Here is a 20,940-nt window from a genome sequence, read left to right on the forward strand (position 1 = left end):
TTATTATGCCCTCTAGCTATGGACGTTGAAATTTAAAAATAACATTGAAACCTTATTTAAATCCATTGCATTTTAATTCAACTACGTTCCATTTTTTTTTATATTAATATCAGTTTATTAAAAAGAGTTTTACAGGTTAATTACAAATTGAGTTTTTACTTTAACTTTGAATATCTGGTTACTTCAGATATTCTGGGAATTCTCTGAACCCAAATATAGGTTAATATTTCCTAGTAAATAATTATAATTCGTTCGCTAGTCATTGACTCACTATCTCTTTGATACCAAGCACAGACATTTTTTGAAATAATAACATTTTAACACTAAGAAGAAAATAAACTGATTAGACTCAAATTTGACTTTATTGATGATATGCTAATATTAGTAATGTCCATTTCACAATGATTATGAAGAGTTGCGTTTGCATATCTCAAAAAGTTTACCAGAGGACCATTTTTGCTGATCACTAGTTAAATGAAATGGCAAAAAAAAATGTGGGTCTACCCCTTCAAACGGTAAAATTAAAAAGTGCAAAAGATAACAATTCAGACGATTTGACCATAAACTAAGTTATGAAAAAAACAGACATCAGCCATCATCTCCTTTAACTCCCAAGCAAAGAATTCATAATCCTCCTCGCTAGATTAACAACAATAAACCATAACCCCAAAAAAATTCCTCTAAACCGTCAATATTTCCTCATTCTAAATGCCATAACGTGGAAATCAAACCACAGAGCAGTATTTCCATTATAACTAAAACTGGACCTAAAACACTCAGCCTTTCTAACGTTTAGCCTAGTTAAGCGCGATTGATCTCAAAATATTAAAATCTTATTTAAATATTAATTCATTTAAACGCAACTACGTTCCATATTTTTTTTATTAATAATAATTAATTACAGAGAGTTTTATATTGAATTACGAATTGATGAGTCAATATTTACCCCCTTAAGGATTCATAATTATATCCTAGGCCCTCTCTGAATCTAAATATAAGCTGACATTTCCTAGCAAAAAATTACAACCATTTTCATTGAAGCATATTAATCATTGGTTCACTATTTAGGAATCAAAAGCAAAAAAAATATTTCATCATAAAGCTAAGAAGACAGTCAACTATTATTACCTGAAACCGAGTTAAAGTTGAAAATGTCCATATCTTGATGATGCAATTATACATCCCAACATGCGAGATAAAGCAGCATTTTTGGCATAATTAGTTGTAATTATTAATTTAGGAGATTTTATGTGACCATGAATAAGGTTACAGAAAAACAAACATCAGCCATCTACCTCATTTCCTTCAACTCCCAAGCCAAGCATTCATAATCTTCTTTGCTACATTAAGAACGATGAACCATAACTCTAAGGAATTTCCTCTGAACCCTCAATATTTCCTTATCCTAAATGCCATAACGTGGAAATCAAACCACAGAATAGGATTTTAATAATAAACAAAACTTGACCTAAAACACTCAGCCTTTTTAACGTTTAGCTTAGTAAAGCACGATTGCTCTTATCAGAGTCCTTTGTGCAGTCTAGATATAAGGAAATTCAAGCTGTCTACTTCTATATATGCTGTCTATCAACATCTAACCTATGGATTCCTTTAATATCCCAGTTTAATTGGTTGAAAGCATGTTCCAAAACTAATATAAAAAGTTTGGAAGATAAGGTCTAATGCCTCTATCGACTTTTATACTTTTTATGCAGTCTTACAATAGCCTTTCTGTATATGCAGTTTAGAATACCGATAGTCATTCATTACATTGTTTATTTCAATCGTATCAAATGCTGTGCGAAAGTCGACGAAGGCCAGAATCAAAGGTCAGTTGTATTCGATGGATTTTTATACAGTGAAGAAGGTCGTTAGTGCCAAAGTTTGTCCTAAAACTCGCCTGTTCTCTAGGTTGATAAAAGTTCAATTTTCAGTCTAATCGATTTGTTATTCTTCTTGTGAATAGATTGTAAAGGAGGTTTAACAGGCTCATGGATTAAAGTCATTAGACTCAGTAAAAAAATTATCTATCGAAGTAAAATCTTAAGTTCCTTCGGGCCATTGTAATCGAATTTCTTTTACTCATGGTTAGATGTACACGGATAAACCTCAACTGGCTAATAAAGCATTGTTGTGTAAATATTACATTAAATGTAATATGATATGTATAATGAATATAATTGCAGGCATCCTTTGACCATCTTGGATTATTGAATCTGCAAACAGTTCTTAGTCAGCCTGAATTAGACAAACTAATCTAGCAAACTGTTTTCGTCTAATAGAAATCCAATAGTCCTTAAATTAACTAGAAACAAAAAATGTAAAAATTTACCCTCGAATAAACCAGATACATGCATGAACCGTACGAGAAGATCAATTTGACCCGTGGGGTGACAAAAGCGAGCCCCGGGGCTATTTCCAGAAACAAAACGAATTCCTCCATGAAAATTGGTGACGAATCACTCGAGTGTCCCTGTCACTCGAAATTATGGTCTTGAAACGCTGCGAACAGCGATGCGTATGGTTTATGAGGCACACGTGCTAATAACAGCGATGCTGGTGATTCATGAAAAATATCCATAACAAATCCGGATCGCAGTGGGGCGACGACAGATGGGAAGTTGGCCAAAAGTTATGGAGCAAGATAAATTTTAGAATTGTATCCAGAACTGAAATGTTTTACGAGAGAAAAAAGGGATGATGATGACAAAACAAATTGAGGGATATACGGCAGGATTCTTAGATGGCGCCATGGTTTATCTTTTCAGATTCAGTGACCTTAATTCATGGTTATAAAGGATGATTCTTAGATGACGCCAGATGTACTTATTTAAGACGAATGCGAACTGACCACTGGAATGAAGCACATATTTCGTAATAGAGCACATAAGTCGTATAAGAGAGTATTTTTGAGCTGGATTAGATCATTTTGATTCGCTTTGCTGATTTTGTTTGCCTCAACTGCCTGGAAGAAATAAATCAGTAGGCAAGCCCAGACATATAAATACTGGGAAACAAACCTTGGAGCACAAAACTGTTAAAATTATAGTCATAAACCAAAACTCTTTAAAAATAAGAAGTTTCAACTACCTGGACGAGTAAAATCGTTTCTCTCCTTGTTTTAATATAATTCTCAATCAGAGATATGGGTTTTTGCAGTTGTGTACCTCAACTGCTTGGACGAAATAAATCAAAACATAAGCCCAGGCATATACCTATAAAGAAATAAACATAAAAACAGAAAACTACTGACTTACAAGCCAAAACTCCCTTAAAATGAATAAAAGAAATTTTTTTTTTCAGGAGTTTGCGTTGTTGCACTGGTTTTCCTCAACTGTCTGGACAAAATATGCCAAGTTCAGAAACTGTAGAACCTAGTGGTTTGTCCACTGCATCTATCTGATTTTTTGTTCTAATATTTTCACAAATTGTATTGGTAATTTTTTGTTCTGTTTAGAGCATAGAAATGACATTCTTGATAAGGCTGTTAAAAGATAGCCTAACTCGTGAGCAGTAAATTATATATGGTATCCATAAAGTCATCATGAGTTGTCTAAACTGAGGTTACTTTTGAAAAAATTAAAGACCACATATTACTTCTTTTAAATCTCTTTAAAATGATGGAAGCTTTCAATTCATAAAAGAGAATCCTAATGAATTTATTAAGAATTCATTAACTTGACAGCCTTCCGAACAATGTTTCTTGACCAACTTACTCCCACTAAAACTAAAATAATTTAAAAACCATTAAGGATACGCACTTTAATTAAATTGCGTTATCTTAAGAAAGGTTATAGGGCTCTAACCCACTTGATGGTCTTTTAAACTTCTTAGCCAACTTACTCTTACTAGAACCCAAATAACTAAAAGACTATTTAACATAGGGACATCAAATAGCTTGCGTTCTATTAGGTCAATATTGTGCTACAAATTCCGTTAAGAGTGTAAAATGATTCTGGTAAGAGTTTTCCAGTTATCCGGCTGCAAATCCTACTAACCATTCAGTACACTTACAACAAGCCATTTATCAGTTTGTTTTTATAATCTACTGTCACTGATGTACCACATTTAGCTTAAACACCAGAGATGAACTAAGTTAAATAAAATTGAATTTAGCAAAGCAAAGTTCGCACCAATGGAGTGCGTGAAGTAAGGTGTTCAACTTAACAATTTAAAAAGAACACATAAGTACCTTAATAGGCTTAAGGAAAAACATAGTTATCGTTAACTTTTAATGATGCCTTTTTAGCAATGAAAATTAGTCCTGACAAACTTTTTCTGACTTCTTCTTCAGATTCAGTGACCTTAATTTATACTATAAGAGATGAATTTTGGATGGCGCCACATGCACTTATTTTGAAACGCGAAAATAAATATGCTCGTACTGACAAATTTCATAAAAGTCGTATAAGAAAATAGTTTTGAGCTGGATCAGAGTATTTGGATTCGTTTTGTTGATTTTTGTTTGCCTAAACTGCCTGGAAAAAATAAATCACTAGAGAAATCCAGGCACATATATAGGGAAACAAACCTAAGAATAGAAAACTACTGACTTACAAGCCAAAAACCTTAACCTTAAATTGTAGGCAAAGTTTACGAGTGAACTAGATCATTGTCGTTTTGACTTGATGTTTAACGAAATATCTCTTAGTTCTGGACTTTTTTCTGTATAATCGAGTCAAGGATATTTAGGGTCTGAAGACTCAGGATCATAGATGGATACAATAGCAAGATTTGCTCTTGTATCCAGAGGTCGACGTCTTAAAAAACCTTATAATGCCAGTGCCCTATTCTTTTACGCAGCATACATGCATTAAAGACTTGCAGTCTATTGGGATGAGGGTCTGTAATGAACTATTTGTGATATATTGGCGCCATAAAAGTGAACTATTCGGTACACTGAAAATAATCCAACTCCATATTTTTTGTTGTTGATACGCAATCTATTTCTAATATCTTTAATGTACACAATTTGCTTTAGAACATCAGAAATGCGCCAATTAGAAACTGAATTAAATTTGCCAAAAAAAAGTTTGCATCAATGGAGTATATGAAGCAAAATTTTCAAGTTGACAATTTAGAAAGGACATATAGGTGCCTTAATGAGCTTAAAAAGAATTTTAAAGACACCCTTTTTAGCAGTAAAGGTTAATGTTGCAGAACAACAACTTAGGCACTCTGTTCATCAGGTGATTTTAAATTCGAAGCAACTTAGACGGCTTTTTTGACAAGTTATGCCAAACAATGCCGCTAGTTTTATATTACATATCTGTCTATTCAACCACCTAAAAACATAATGAACCTTTTTTTATTTATTAATTGCTAAGCAAACGCAAATAGCATAAATATAAGTATTGCAATTCAATTTTTGTTCATATTATCTACTATTGAGTTACTGTTAAATTTAGGTTAATTTTAAGTTCTACTATTAACTTCTAAAATAAATACATTTTAAAAAAGTTATTTTTGTGCTGTCCACATTTAACTGGCGCAGTCAGTAGGATGTAGACAACACGAACATAACTAAAAGGAACAAAATAAAAATTAATTTAACAAGAGCAAATTAAATAAAAGTGTTTTAGTTCGTTGTGCATTATCAAATTTATTCACTTTATTGAGAGTTATGGTCTGACATGATTAATTCATTAGATGATTAGTGCCAAAATTAAAAAAGTGCAATACAACTGATGGAGGGATGGCAATGTGTTGGATAGAAGAACTACGGATAACACTAATCTGTTTTCATCGAGTGACCCATAGGCTGTAACATTGGATAGTTCTCTCAAGTTGTCTTAGAATTCAAATTTCGTGCGCTTAATTGCATTCAAATTTGGCGCCAAATTTAATCACGTTTTCTCTCAAATCTGATTAGTTAAACGGGTTGCCAATAGAGATACAGCTTACAAATTTCAAAATTAGTTCGAGTTATTGCACCTTCTGTAGAGGGCCACAGAATTTCTTCCCATTAAAACAAGGAAACTACCATTACTTTATTTTTTCGTCTTATGAAAGCCATGGAGATAAAGGAAGTAAAACTTTAGTTAAAAAAGCGAGGAGTAATCAAATTGGGAGATTGTTCTATTGTTTTAGAGGGCGCCAGGGCATACATGTGCATGGTTCATCTTTTTAGATTCAGTGACCTGAATTTATGTTTCCAAGCATAATTTTTAGATGGCACCACGAATTCTATAAGGAAGTATTTTTGCGCTGGATTAGATCAATTTAGAACGTTCTAAAGACCATATAATAATGAATATTTAAACAAAAAACCGATGTGACATAAGCGGACTATAAAAAATTATCCAATTTACAACTTAATCCTTTTGTCCGTTAACAATTCCTCGCGTTCCACTGTGTAAAACCGAAGTTATTACGCGGCATTACATATTTCCGTGCAGTACACCCTTTGTCACTAATTAAGAGAGGCTAAATATACCGAAGAGCTTACTATTTAGCGTTTTGCGGAATATATTGCACACTTCCAGTTTTAAATTGTTTGCGGCTTTTCTCTCAGCCCGCTCTACAATGCCATAAAGATGGTCGCATTAGGGAATGTTTCTAGGATTATAATTCCCGGTACGTTTTGCGTTTTGTGCTCCGCTGCCGTGGATATAATGCAATTTACCTTCGTTCCTTCGCAGCGAGAAACTGGTTTATTTTCCGTGTTATCCCGTGTCGGTGCGTGAATAGGAATCAGCTGAATAGAAAACAACTTTTTATATGCGCCTTACTGGGTTTTTATGTATATTAGAAAACCAGGGAAAAAATTTTCTTTTGGAAGTTCTGCGGGGTTGGGAGGGCAGTTTTTCGATTTTCCGCCTTGGGCGTTTATAAAAGCCATTCAGTTGATGCTTAAAAGAGCGAGTTATTAAAGGATAGGTGAAAATTGGGTTATTATTACTAAAAATTGTGAAAACTTTTAACTATTATTCGTCAATGAGAGACATTTTTCTCCCGATTTTATTTATTTTCAAATTCATTAAAAAATACCAGAACTTCCTTATTTTAAACTTCAGGTATATTTATGAAGAATATATATAAAGCTAAAGTCCAGAAACGGTAGCAACGTCACTGTTCTCCTTATAGGTTTTGACAAAACGGAGTGACACTCACTTAAAATACAATTTAATCTGACTAACAGTGAACCTATCAATATAAAACTTAAATATAAATATATATTTATTATCACGAAAATTAAGGATAATTCAACGCCTCACGTAATTATTATCACAAAGTAGGGAAATTTTTATTGAAATTGTAAGACATTTTGTCATTCGGATTTTGACTAAGCACATTTGATCTCCCACAAGTGAGAGAAAAGCATCAATTTTAATCAATTTTAGCCTGTACATTTAAAGGAACTGTATTAAATGAGGTAAGTATATTCTTATAGTTAGAACCATAATCAGCGTCAACACCTTCCTCCCTAAAGATTAGAAATTTAAAAAATCTTCTTTGTACAGATACCAGTGACTACTAATTTATCTATTTGTTTATTCATCGGTCAACGTATACAATATTTTAAGTACATATTAGTAGCTAACAGTAATCTTAAGTAATAACTATACTTCTAATAAACAATTAACCTAAAAAATGGGGCTAGGGTACTATCCCAAAATAATAGCCCTAGCTAAAGACTAAAATTTATTTAAAGAAGTCCTACCGAGAAAGTCAAGATCTGCAAATCTATTCACTGTAGAAGCTATTCTGTTAATAGGACTATTTAGTAGATAGGATGTTCTACAAAAGGGAATATGGAAAATCTCCTGACCTCGTATTGTGTAAGGGGATACATGTATAAAGAAAAGGTACAGACACTCTAGACTTCTAACAATAACATTCAGGACTTTAAATGCAAAGCAAATATCAAAGAGCTGCCTTCTGGCTGATAAAGAGTTAATACTCAAGTATGATATGGTCTCAGAACAGGTAAGATTCAAGCTTGCATTCAAAAGAGTATATCTTGCAAGCCTCATAAACTTGCGCTGAACATTTTCAATCCTCTCAATGTAAATGAGAAAATGAGGTAACCAAAATATATTGGAAAATTCAAGAAGTGATCTCACTAGGTAAGTATATAGTGACTTCAATGCTGACACATTGATGAAGTCTTTGCAAGATCTCTTGATAAATCCAAGCAGTTTATTAGCTCTATTTATGGTATACCCGCAGTGGTGGGAAATAGTAAGTCTCGGGTCCAAAAAGACACCTAAATCCTTGACTGAGTCAAACTGCTTTAAGGGGATACCTTCAATAACATATTGAAAACCAGGGGAGACCCTTAAACGAGCAAACCTCATGAATACTTGTAGCAATCATGTATAGGCGACCATATGATGGAACCGTAATTCAACTTAGCTCTGACATAAGCATAGTATAACAGTCTGAGATAATAACAGTCACATATCTACAATATGGGAGAAATGCTTACAATTTTCTAATATAAAACTTAATGATCTATTCGCACTTTTCACCTTTTGATCAATATTTGGAACAAAAGAGACACTTAAACACTTCAAGGCAAGTATCTTCTTTTTCTTTTTCTTCTTCTTCTTGATCTCCAATTCATTAATGGATTTTATCGACTATATTCTCCAGTGCTATTCTGTCTTAAGCAGTGTGTATTAGTGTCTGGATATTATGATAACCTGTCTATTGTCCTATATTCTGAACCATGAAACAGACTTTCTCTTAATTCGTCTTTTGCCTTTGACCTTTCCTTCGATAATTAATTGTAGCATGTTGCATTTTTTATTGCACTAAATATTACCGAAGGAAGCAATTTTTTATAGTGACGAAGAGTTGACGGTCTTTGTTTGTCATTCTTGAAAGTTCTCTATTTTTTACTTTGGCCCTCCATGGGCTCCTGAGAATTCTACCGTACACTTACATTTTAAATCTATCTATTTTATCTTAAGGGTCTAACCCTCAGCTCCATAGAGAATAACTGGCCAGATGTAACAAAATCTCGAATCTCATACTAAGATCTGAATAACTGTTTCAGTTCTATAAGTGCTGTGCAAGCTTGGTCTATACAGCATTTTACCTTTTTGTCTGATATCCAGTGTTTAGATATCCATATTAAAAAATTCAACACGTTCTATTGATTTTTTATCAAAAGTCAGCTGAGAGTTAGTAAAATCGTTTTCATTCCTTGTCACCACCATGAATTTAGTTCTGTTGGTGTTTATCTTTAAACCCATGGCTTTACTATGTTTCCCTACTCTGCTAAGGCGTTGAAATTTAATCATGTTATCTGGAATGAGAACTGCGTCATCAGCATACCGAATATCATTTATCTACGCACAATTAAGTCTGCACCTCAAATACTTCTTGAGGAATAGCCACCGAGTAAAGATTAAATAAAAGTGGGGAAAAACCTTTATCTTTTTCAAGCATGAAAAATAGAATTTGTCAAAAAAATAGACTTTAACTGCCTGTAAGAACTAAAAGGATACACTTCATGCAAATCTCGCATAAAAGTTATTTCATAGAGGTTAAAAAAATTGGGAAAAAGGCATATAAAAAAATTGTTATGTGCATATTGCCAAAGTAAAGAAGAAGAGGAAGAAGAAAAAAAAACAAGTAAAGAAAATTTCGTGTAAAAAATATTTACGCCTTTGAGTCAATACAAAATAAGGAGCTGTAGTGAAAATGACAAATAAGGAGAAGAAGGCAATGGAGATCGAGAACAAGATGCAAGTGAAAAAAAAATGAATTAAATACCGATGGAGCCCAAAAACTGTAAAAGTTATCGTGAAGGATAATAAATGACGCGCACCTGTGAAAATTACAAAACAAAATATTTAAATTTTTTAGTAAAAACAGTAATAAAGTCAATAAATATAGAAAAATAAGTTAACAGAAGACCGATGGAACTCAAAATCTATAAAACTCGTTGCAAATAATGATTGTGAAAAAATCTTTAAAATAATAATTTTCAGAATTTGTAGCAAAGGAATATACAGTAGCTAATATTAAAGAAACAGTAGATGTAGATAAAAGGGAAGAAAAAAATTTTAAAGGAATGGAACATAAAAACTTAAAAAAAAATTTTAAGACTTCTGAACAAAACAGTAGATATATTTAGAAAAAATAGAAGAACAAGATATAGAAAAAGGAGGAGGAGCGGAAGTAAATTTGAGATCAATGGTACTCATAAACCATAAGAGATAATAATATTTATTTATTTACCAAGTTGCCTTATAGAAATACAATAATATAAATTACCATTCTATAAAAACATGCTTAAAATATCTTATTAAAATTAATAAATATAAAAAAAATTAGTAAAATGAATTAAAGTAAATAAAAAACAAACAGCAAAAGAATTAAATACAACTACGAACCAAATATTGGATAAGAAATACAAACGACTAATATCTGAAAATTATTATTTTATCTAGGTTATATTTTAGGCAAATCTGACATAAAGTTAGTTCTTACAGTAAAAAATCGTTGAAGGTATGTAATTTCCTTTTTTTTTCTTTAAATTAATTTATTTTACAGGCTATATTTCTTTTGATTCAAATAGGTTTTAGGCAATTGAAATTATTTTTATTCCTTCAAAAAAAATTCTATTAGTTTCATTTACATTTTCCAGGCAATACAAAGTTATCTATTTCTATCGGTCGATTGTTGACTAAGAACAAACCGAAAAATTCTCAAAAAAAAAAAAATGAATTTAACAAATATTAAATTATTAGATGACATTACCAATGTTGCTACCTTAGAACCACCATATAATGAACAATGGGATATAGCACAAGAAATTAAATGTGGTATAGAAAAAGCAACAAAGGTATCTGACAAAACAAGTGCCATCTTCAAAAGTCACATTTTTAACGAACGAAAAACAATCTACCTACTGGAAAAATAGATATATCTAATTCTATCTAAAAGATATTTCAAAATTCCAAATTCCAATATACTGATATTAAAAATTATATCAAAAATTATTATTTTACTTCTGGTGGTTTCCAAGATAATATTATTTATAAAAAACATTTCAGGAATATCTCACTGCTTTAGGATATTTCTAAGATAAAATTCTCAAAATCTTACTGGTACATCTTAATAACGATACCGGCGAATATAATACCAAAAAACTTTCCACATACGATAAATTAGCATTATTTAACTTAACAACTAAGTAACCAATCATTATTCCATATAATAACATGCATTATCATTAATTAACAAAAAAAATTGTGGCGATTCTAGATAGCGGTCCCTGTGATCTTTTTGAGCAATTAATTACCCTAATTATACCAGACATGTAAACAGTTAAAAAGTTTCAACATACGATGATTTTTTAAAAAAATATTTCCCGATAGTTTTCGCAGAATCACAATTTTATTTAACCTTGGCTATAGTTTATTCGTAACAGCGTCGAGCAGTCTAGCACGGTTATAATGGTTTTTCGGTTGACGTCACGTCGACGGTTGTCACTGTTACTATGGTACGTTTAATTATTATTGCCAGCTTCTATTCGTACGAATTAAGGTTGGGCTCTATGCTAATTTGCAAAATTAATTAACCGCTAATTTTTTTTTAATTTGTAGTTCATTCAAAACCAACAAACAGAAAAAAGTTCTTTGCAATTATTTAGGCATGGATACATTCGGGTTTTTTCCGATCCTTATAATAAGATCGGATTGGCCGCCATCAATATTTTACGCTCATTTTAAGTTGAATATACATTTTTAAATGTAGAATTTATATTTCAATTGGCGCAATAAAAGTCATAGCTGAGTAAATCATGGAAGCCAAATTGAAACGCATCAAAGCCCGATAAAGTGCTCCGTTAAATCGTGTTTATTTAAATCCACATAATTAAATCCGTTCGCCATTAAATCCGATATATATTGAGTACTTTTAATAAAATATCATTCGTCTGTTGAAAATGCATGAATTTTTAAAGGGTCATCTATAAAGATATTTTAGTTAAAATATAGGGTGTTAAATGACAAACTTTCATAAAAAACTATGTGGTTGAGCTTTTTAACATAAAACTTTAATTTATTGCCAATTTATAAATAATTTCTTTTAAATTATATTTTATTTTTTTTACTGCAAATTTTGCATTAAATTTAATATTGTTGGTAAGTTGTTGATTTTTACAGTTTTTTTTAATAATGTTATAATATATATTGATTTTAATTAAATAGTCATCAAACAAATTGGAATTTAAATAGTTTGTTTTATGTTATAAAATCATTTACATTTACGCTGGAACACCTCATAATAAATATCATGTAGTCTCTGCTGCCTATTAATTTAAATATTTTTTTCCAAGACCTTTTACAGCTGTAGCAGTTGTTTCTATATCAAAAATAAATTTTATTAAATATTTCGATAAAGCCCATTATAATATGAACAACTTTCTTCCATTATCAGTTCTTCTATAGTTAAAATAGGTGAATATAGATAAAATTCCACTTTGTTTCTCAATAGAAATGTAAATGCTCTTCTTGAAATGCAAATTTTTCTTTAGAAACCTGCATATGTTTCGGATTCTTATACGACAATTTATTTCTTCTGCACTATCCCAGTGTTCATTTATTATGGTTCCAAGGTAACAATGTTATTGTAAACATTCGATTTGATGTAGTTAATCTCCATTTATATCTCCTTTACTGATCATCATTTATTTCGTTTTCCTCACTATATTGTTAACTATACTTTTTCACCTGTTCCGTTAGATCTACATCCAGCCTTAAGCATGTTTTATGAATTCAATAGAAATTTGAAATTATTCTGATATCTTCATCCAAGCCAGCCTCTTTTGGATATTGATCATTTTATAATGTTAAACGCGATCAAATGTTTTTTCCATTACAGTTGAGGTCTCTTCTGCTCTGGATAAAGACTTGAACATCAAAGAGTCCCTCTCTGGTTCCAACTGCATTTATAAAGTCAATTTGGTCTTCGGATATTTGCGTTTACCGTAAATCCTTCTGCAGATGATTTTAAGAAATAATTTTAGCATATAACTTATAAGACCAATGGTCCTCGCACTTCTTTGCTTCAGGTTTTTCAAGCCATGCAGTAAATTCTGATTGCTGCCGTCTGTCGATGATATTGCCATGTGTTATAGATTCTGCTGAAGATGTCAGTAATCTTGGTCAATCAACAGCTTTAAATATTTAGCTTTTATGTTGTCTGTTTACACTGTTTTTATTGTTTTTCACTTGTTCTATTGCTATTTCTAACCTGTGGATTAGTATGGGTGGGCCTCTAGCTTCATTTGACAGAGAGCACTTGAACTCCGGTCTTTGATACTCAAAAAGCTTTTCAAAATATAAGTTAAACCTGCTTTTCAGGTCATGTTTATCAATGATAATTTTTTCATTTATGTCTGCGGTCTTCATAACTTGTTGCTTTTTTTAGGTTTCTAAAGATTCTAGTTCCCTTTTTTATTTTTTAGTGTAGGTTAAAACAGTCATGTCTGGCTTATAGTATTTCTATTTCTACGCATCTCTTTGATGCTTCTTTTTCTTTGCTTTCTCTAATCTGTGATTTTGTTAATATAGGATTTAGGTATTTAAGTTTTGTCTATTAAGCAGTGAAACTGTCGTAATTTTATCTTAATGCGTCTTGAAATTATTAATATTTGAAGATTTTATTTGATTTCTAGGCACTCTATCTTAGGAACCAAACTATATAGATATTGGTATAAATTAATATGTTATATATTGCGGTAAAAAAAATCATTAAAAAATAAAATGATATATTTTATCCTTTTGTTTCTTACAAGCAATTGAAATCTAACTCTTTATCAAGTTCTTATTTTTAATACTTAGAAGAACTTAAAATGCAATGATATTTATTTGGAAGAAGTAACCATAGCTTGAGACTTGCTTGAAATATTTCTAACAGGCAGTTAGAAGCCTGTACATTATCAAAATCTAATCATTCATACTTAAAAAAATTTAAGATAATCTCAACTCCTTAGAAGAAACACAAGGCTTTTGACAGTTTGACTAGTAGTTTTTTCTCAATATTTGACTTTACATAATTAAATAAGGAGAAAAATTACTTTAAATGAATTTGACATGAAAAACTGCCTGGAAGAAAGGACTTTTATATCAGATTTTTCTATAATATTCATTAAAATTTGCTTATAGGCAGTTAAAGCCCAAAATCCTTTTTAATTAAAATTTGACTCTTCAGGCTTAAAAGAGATGAAAAAATAAGGTTGTTTTTACTCCTAGCAATAAACAAAAAAGTTTCTTTCTTTAAAAAATATTTTAGTCAGAAAGAGATGAATGTAACTCGATATCCTGTGAAATCTTCTTTTTATCTCAACCTATCTTAAAGGAAATCTCTGCTGATCTTTCTGCACTTATATGCACTCGAAGTACAATCTCGCACCAAAATACTACATTCTATTACAAATATTATTTAAAATTTATCTTACTATCAATTCAAATTTTACGAACACGTTTACTTTGAAAGTTAGTTAGCTGATAGCTCATAGGTTTTAGTCCCGGCCTGTACTGATTTTAATTTTAAATATTCTTGGATATAGCATTACTCCTGCATTACCTGTGCAGTTACCTTAAAGATTTTTATTTGATTGCAAATTTTTCCAAGTGAAATAATATACATAAATATGATAAAAAATTAAAATAAAATAGTGTAAAAATTACATAAAAAACGTACAGGTGTATTTAATAATTCAGGTATATATAAGCCAATATATCAGTCCCTGCACAGATGATGCAGGTTCTGTTATATAAAAAAAAATATTTTTAATTAAGCTATTTCTTAAACTAAGGAAAGTTTGATCTTATTTATTCTAAGATAACACAGATGAATTGATTTGAATTAATTAACTACTTAAGAGATAAAATGGTCATTAATGATTTGATACAGGGTACAACAATAGAGTAGTGCGACGGGAAAATATAATAAACTTGTAGCTATTATAAGAGAATGAGTTTTTTTTTCATTAATTTTTTTTATAGGTAGGAAGGGTTGCGGTTTTTAATAATGTTAAATAATAGCACACTGGAATGCAATTTTCGTCTGTAAGCTTATGTGAAAGACCAATGTGATAGACAACCTCGGCTAATAATATCCAAATTAATATAGATACAGAAACCTCTGAACTGTATAGGAGTCTTGACCATCCATCGTGTTTGACATAGTGCAGAAACCACATCACAATTATTAAAATTTGATAGCACAGGAGAGTCGTTTAGTTCACCTTTATTATTACCATCTGTGTAATGTTTATGAAGATATGAGGATTTTTACTTGATACTTGATATATGACCAGTAAACTATAGAGGTGAATCAACTGTTAAACCTAAGCTCTGATTTCCAACAAATAAAGAAAATTCATCAGAAATATTTAATTATTTAATTATTTAATTATATTATACACATCATTTTTTTTTATTGGCCTAAACTGCACCACAAATATCTTTTTTTCTTAGATAGAGCTAGTTTATTAATTTCTTGAGTGCTACAATTTTTAAATTTAAGATAGGCCTTAAAATCTTTTGTTAATACTCTTGTTATCTTCAATTCTCTTACAATTTACTCGTGATATTCGATATTAGGATCTCATTTTATTTTTAACCGATACGTCTTTTTTCTCCAAATACAAAGATTATTAATAAATCATGTTGTTCAACGAATTTTTTAAGTAGATTTCTATGCATTATTATATATTCTATAACTATTTTTTTCTTCGTATAAAATCCAGTGATTTTTATTTATTGCATTACAGAACTTGTATTACTCAAATAGCTCGTTTCCATCATGAAATTTTAAAACTCAAAATAAAATGCAAAACAAACATGGCTTTAAATGAATTTTTAAAATCAATTCAGGTTAGTTAAAATTTAAACCGGTGAGCGGTATTAAGGGTTTTTTTTAATTTCGCCGGTACGTTTCGACATCTGTGCCATACCGATTTTAACCATTATGAGGTTACACGATTATTTTATCCGTTTAATATAGAAATTGCAATTATTATTAATATGTTGGAAAATTCAGTGACGGAAAATCACTTTTTTGAAAAGTGACACGAGCCTTTGTTCTTTTAATTTAACAAAGGAACGTTTTATGTTAAAATTAAATAAATAACTATATTATAAATCTATTTGTCGGCAGTAAATAAACAGATATGTTTTTTGTTAAAATGTATTTTGTTTGTTTTGTGAAGCATTAATATATTGTTGAGTTTTATGTATAAATTTTATTAAATATGCCTGCAGTAGTATTAATTATTGTTCATAATTAATTCGCGTAAGTCAACTGATTATTTATTAAATTAATAATCCCTGGTTAATATCAATCAATAAAATGAATTGCTGTAGAGTTTCTTTTCTTCTCTAGAGTATTTTTTTTATTAGCGGGTCATATATAACTAATTTTTTTACATCCTTGGATATTTTCTTGTTTAATTTATTCTGCATTTTACGGAGAGTAAATAACTTCACTGGGTCTTTCTAACCTAGAACATAGTTGGTACAAACACAAAATTTTTCTTTAATTGGAGCCTTATGTCTTTACTTATCACAAAAATATTATTATAAAATAAAAATTGTTAATCAAACTAAGCTTTTAACGATAATCCCCATATATGCATACCTATTACTCTTCTGTAGCAATTTCACCGCAAAACCTCATATGCCGATATTATTAACATTACTTTCATCAATCAAATGGCCGCTGTATTTGTGCTAATTAACTGCCAATTCCGGAAACGTCCCTTTATAATTAAAATATCAAATACAATCGATGCAATCAGTACCGGCCCCGACAGCTAATAAACTAGATAGGGATGAGTACAGTGGAAAAAATATTATACAAATACCTAATTAGTTAAAATTTTGTTCATGGTAAAGGTCACTCTAGTATAATTACCAATAAAACCTTTTCTTTTTTCAAATAAAGTTATTAAAACGCAACTCGTTATTATAATTACATATTGTTGTATTTTCAGAAATGGTATGACATCAACTTTTAGTTCGGACTAAATAAATAATAAGTCAAAAAACATGCGGTTTTTGTTTCCGTTATCTGCAAAAAAAAATTGGTAATTTTGCGGCAATTATTATGGATAATTTGGGTTTTTGCGAGCTTTTAGGAAATCGTGTACCCGGAAAAGATTATGATTAGAAAGAATTGCTGTTAATTAAGGAAAAAAGTACAAATTTATGAACAATGTGTCGAAAAATTTAATTTTAATTAGAGAATTTGTTTAATTGTTATACGTTTGGGAAAACCGACATTGTGTAATGTTGCTAGTATAATTGACGAAAACTGCTATAATTAATTAACCAGAAGCTACCCTTAACTGCTTAATTTGTTGATTTTTTAAAATATTATTTACTGTAAGCTTTGCTCAAGACAAAATCTTAAAATTATTAATAAAATTAAATTCCTTCAAAAATTTAATAAATAAAATATAACGACAGTTTGGTTGAGAATAAGTGATTATGAGAACAAGACGAAATATTGCAAATTCATTAAGTTGTGTTTAATTTTAAAAAATATAGAAGAAACTATATCGCTCGAAATAGTAAAAAAAATTAAACTGATTAAAAAATTCAAAAACTAAATGCTTAGAATAAAAATATATATTAAAAAAAAAACATTATAAATAAATATGTTCATAGCACTGTATTTCTTTATTACAATTACTTTTCCAATATTTGTTATTAGTTCTTCCTTTTCTATCCTAATATTTACTTTTTGATTTCGTCTAAGATTTTTTAATTAAATATTTCATACAAAAATCCTCAAAACGCGTGATAATTAAAAGAAATGAGATATTCAAAAAAACATATTAGTTTTATTTTATAAAATATTTAAATATTTCAAGGAATAAATGCTTTTCATTTTTACTTATTAAGTTTGAGTTTCAGGCATTTGAAACCATTTCCGTAATTTAACCAACGTTTCGACTCTTCTGTGATCATCCTCGGGCCTCTAAAAGAATTATTACTTAATGCCATGAGCGTATTTGTTATTAATAGAAATAGTGAAATTCTTCCAGGCACTTAAAGAAAAAGTTAAATCAAAGTCGGAAAGTACCTAGAATAAATTTAGCATCCTGTCAACTGCTGGGAAATTACCTCAACTACCTGGGAAATGTATTAAAAACTGTATTTTTATTATTGCTTGTTTCTTACAAGTAGTTCAATAAGTGTCATCAACTGCCTAGAAGAAAAGCAGAATATGATGGTATTTAATTTTGAATCTCTTCCAGGTAGTTTAAAGAGAAATAATAAAATGTTCTTAAGCGCCTAAAATGTCAACGGCCTGGAAAAAGTATAAAAAACTTAATTAAAAAGTTAATGATGTTGATCAATTTTGAATTTCTTTCAGGCAGTTGAAAGAGAAAGAATCAAATATTTTCAACTGCTTGGAAAAAATAAAAAATAATGCTGATTTTAATAAAGTCAATTTTTAATTATTTTCAGGTAGTTGAAAAGGAAATTAGTATAAAATACATAGTTAAGATAATTAAATGACAATATTTTTAGAAATATAATTTACATTATGTTTTAAATATTTAAAAGGAAAAACTTAAATAAATGAAGGATAATCACGAAAATAGAACCAATCAGAAGAAAACAAAAGTGAAGAAAAGAAAGTCGAGAGAAATCAGAGGTCTCCAAGTTCCTTTGTAAAAAAAACTGTTAGTTACTTGATAGGCTTTGATAAAAAGATAGAACAAGTATTATTAAGCTAAAAAATAAAAATTAAACAAAAAGACAGTGACAAATTGAAAATAAAAAATATGATAATAATATGTGTATATATATATAAACAAACAGGCAGAAATAAACCAAATAAATAATTAAATAATCTGATCTAACTAAATGAACTGATTGAGAAATGAAAAAAAGCCATTATATAAATATATAAAACGACAAAATTATTAAGAATTAAGAGTAAAATAAAAGTAAGAAAAATGCAAGGATTTTGAAGACAGCCTTATTACTCTATTGAACAATGAATGCAAAAATATTTTCAATATTCCAACCCTAAGGGAAAAAAATTGCCGACGACATCTGGGAATTTTTGACTGATGCAAGATTTTTTTAAAATTTTAGCCATATTTGAGAAAAATTGTTAAGGAACATCAGTTAACCTACTAACATGACCATTGGAAGAGAGTGTCCTTATGGATCTATTCAATAGTGTATGCAACAGTTTTTTCCCTACTTCAGCCTTAACTGGAGAATGAATTTGGCAAAAAAATCTTTATTTGGGAATCTTTGATTAACTAGTCAGGAAAATCATCATTATCTTGACCAATTAACCTAGAAACATGAAATTTGAAACAGTTTGTCTTTATTCACAGTCCCTAGTGATGCAAGTAAGAATTTGATAAAATTCTAGTTGTAACTGGAGAAAATTAGGCAAAGAAGACTTCACCTGGAAGTGTTTGATTGACCAGTCAATCAATGTAGGTGAGAATTTTTTGTAAACATTCCAGCTCTAAGTGAAGAAAAACTGGCAAAGACTTTTCATTTGGGAATTTTTTATTTACTCTTTATAAAAATCCGCACTTTTTTTGAACCCGTTAACCTCGAAAATTAAAATTTTAAGAAGAGCAAAAATTATTTTAAGATTCGTCTGGGAATTCTTAATTAACCAGTGAGAATAATCAATATTTTTCTAACAATTTTCTAAAAATCCGCATTTCTCTTAGACCAGCTAATCACGAAAATTAAAATTTTAAGAAAAGTAAAAATTATTTTAAAATTCGTCTAGAAATTCTTGATTAACCAGTGAGGATAATCAATATTCTTCTGACAATAAACAACCTAGAAACATAAAATTTGAAAGAAAGTGTCCGTATTGTTGGCAAAAACTTCTTCATCTGAGAATTTTGGATTGACCAGTCTTGATAATAATTATTACTGTTGGACCAATAAACTTGAAAAACATGAAATTTGACTTAAATATTTAAGATTTGTTTTAAAATTCTAGCCCTAGCTGAAGAAAAATTAGCAAACAGATTTTCATCTAGGAATATTTGATTGACCAGCCAAGATAAACAATTTTTATCTTGTACCATATAACCTAGAGATGAGATTTGGTAGAGAGCATCCTTATTGATCTGCTCAACAGTGTGTGTGCATGAATTTTATTAATGTTCTAGCCCTAACTGAAAAAAAGGTGATACAGACGTTTTATCTAGGAATATTTGATTGATCAGTCACGATAATCATTATTTCTCTTGGAATAATAAATCTAGAAAAATATATTAAAATTTGACAGAAAGTGTTCCATGCATCTGCGCAATAGTGTGTGTAAGAATTATCTTAAAATTGTAGCCCTAACTGAAAAAAAATTAGCAAAGAAATTTCCATCTAGGATTTGGCAAAAAATTGACAAAAACTTCTTCAACTGGTAATTTTGATTGACCTATTACGATAATCAGCATTTCTCTTAGGCCAATCAACAAAGAAATATGAAATTTGATAGAAAAAGTCCATATACATTTGCTCAATAGTGGATGGAAAAACTATTTCAGGATTACAGCCCTAATTGGAGAAAAATTTACCAAGTTTTACAACCCTTCATCAAGAAATTTTTAAATAACTAGTCACCGTAAAAAATACACCTTTTAAACTGCTTAATTTAGAAACATTAAATTTGAAACAGAGTTTCTTTAAACAATCGTTCATCCATCTATAAAAGAATTTTTAAGGGATTTCAGATTTAAGTGGTTATAATGATGTTAAGCGGCCTCCTCTAGATACTCAATAAAAGATTATTATTCGAAAATTTAATTATTTTATGGAAACTTGGAATAAGGTGTTCCCTTAAAAACAGCTACTAAAATCAGTATTTTTCCTACACCAAGTAACATGGAAACATAAAATTTGAAAGGGACTTCCAGCATTGTACAAGGAGAATTTAGGTTGAATATATGCCACTACAAAATAAGCACTACACATA

This window comes from Anthonomus grandis, chromosome 12 (genome assembly GCF_022605725.1).
Source record: "Anthonomus grandis grandis chromosome 12, icAntGran1.3, whole genome shotgun sequence".
Lineage (NCBI taxonomy): Eukaryota > Metazoa > Arthropoda > Insecta > Coleoptera > Curculionidae > Anthonomus > Anthonomus grandis.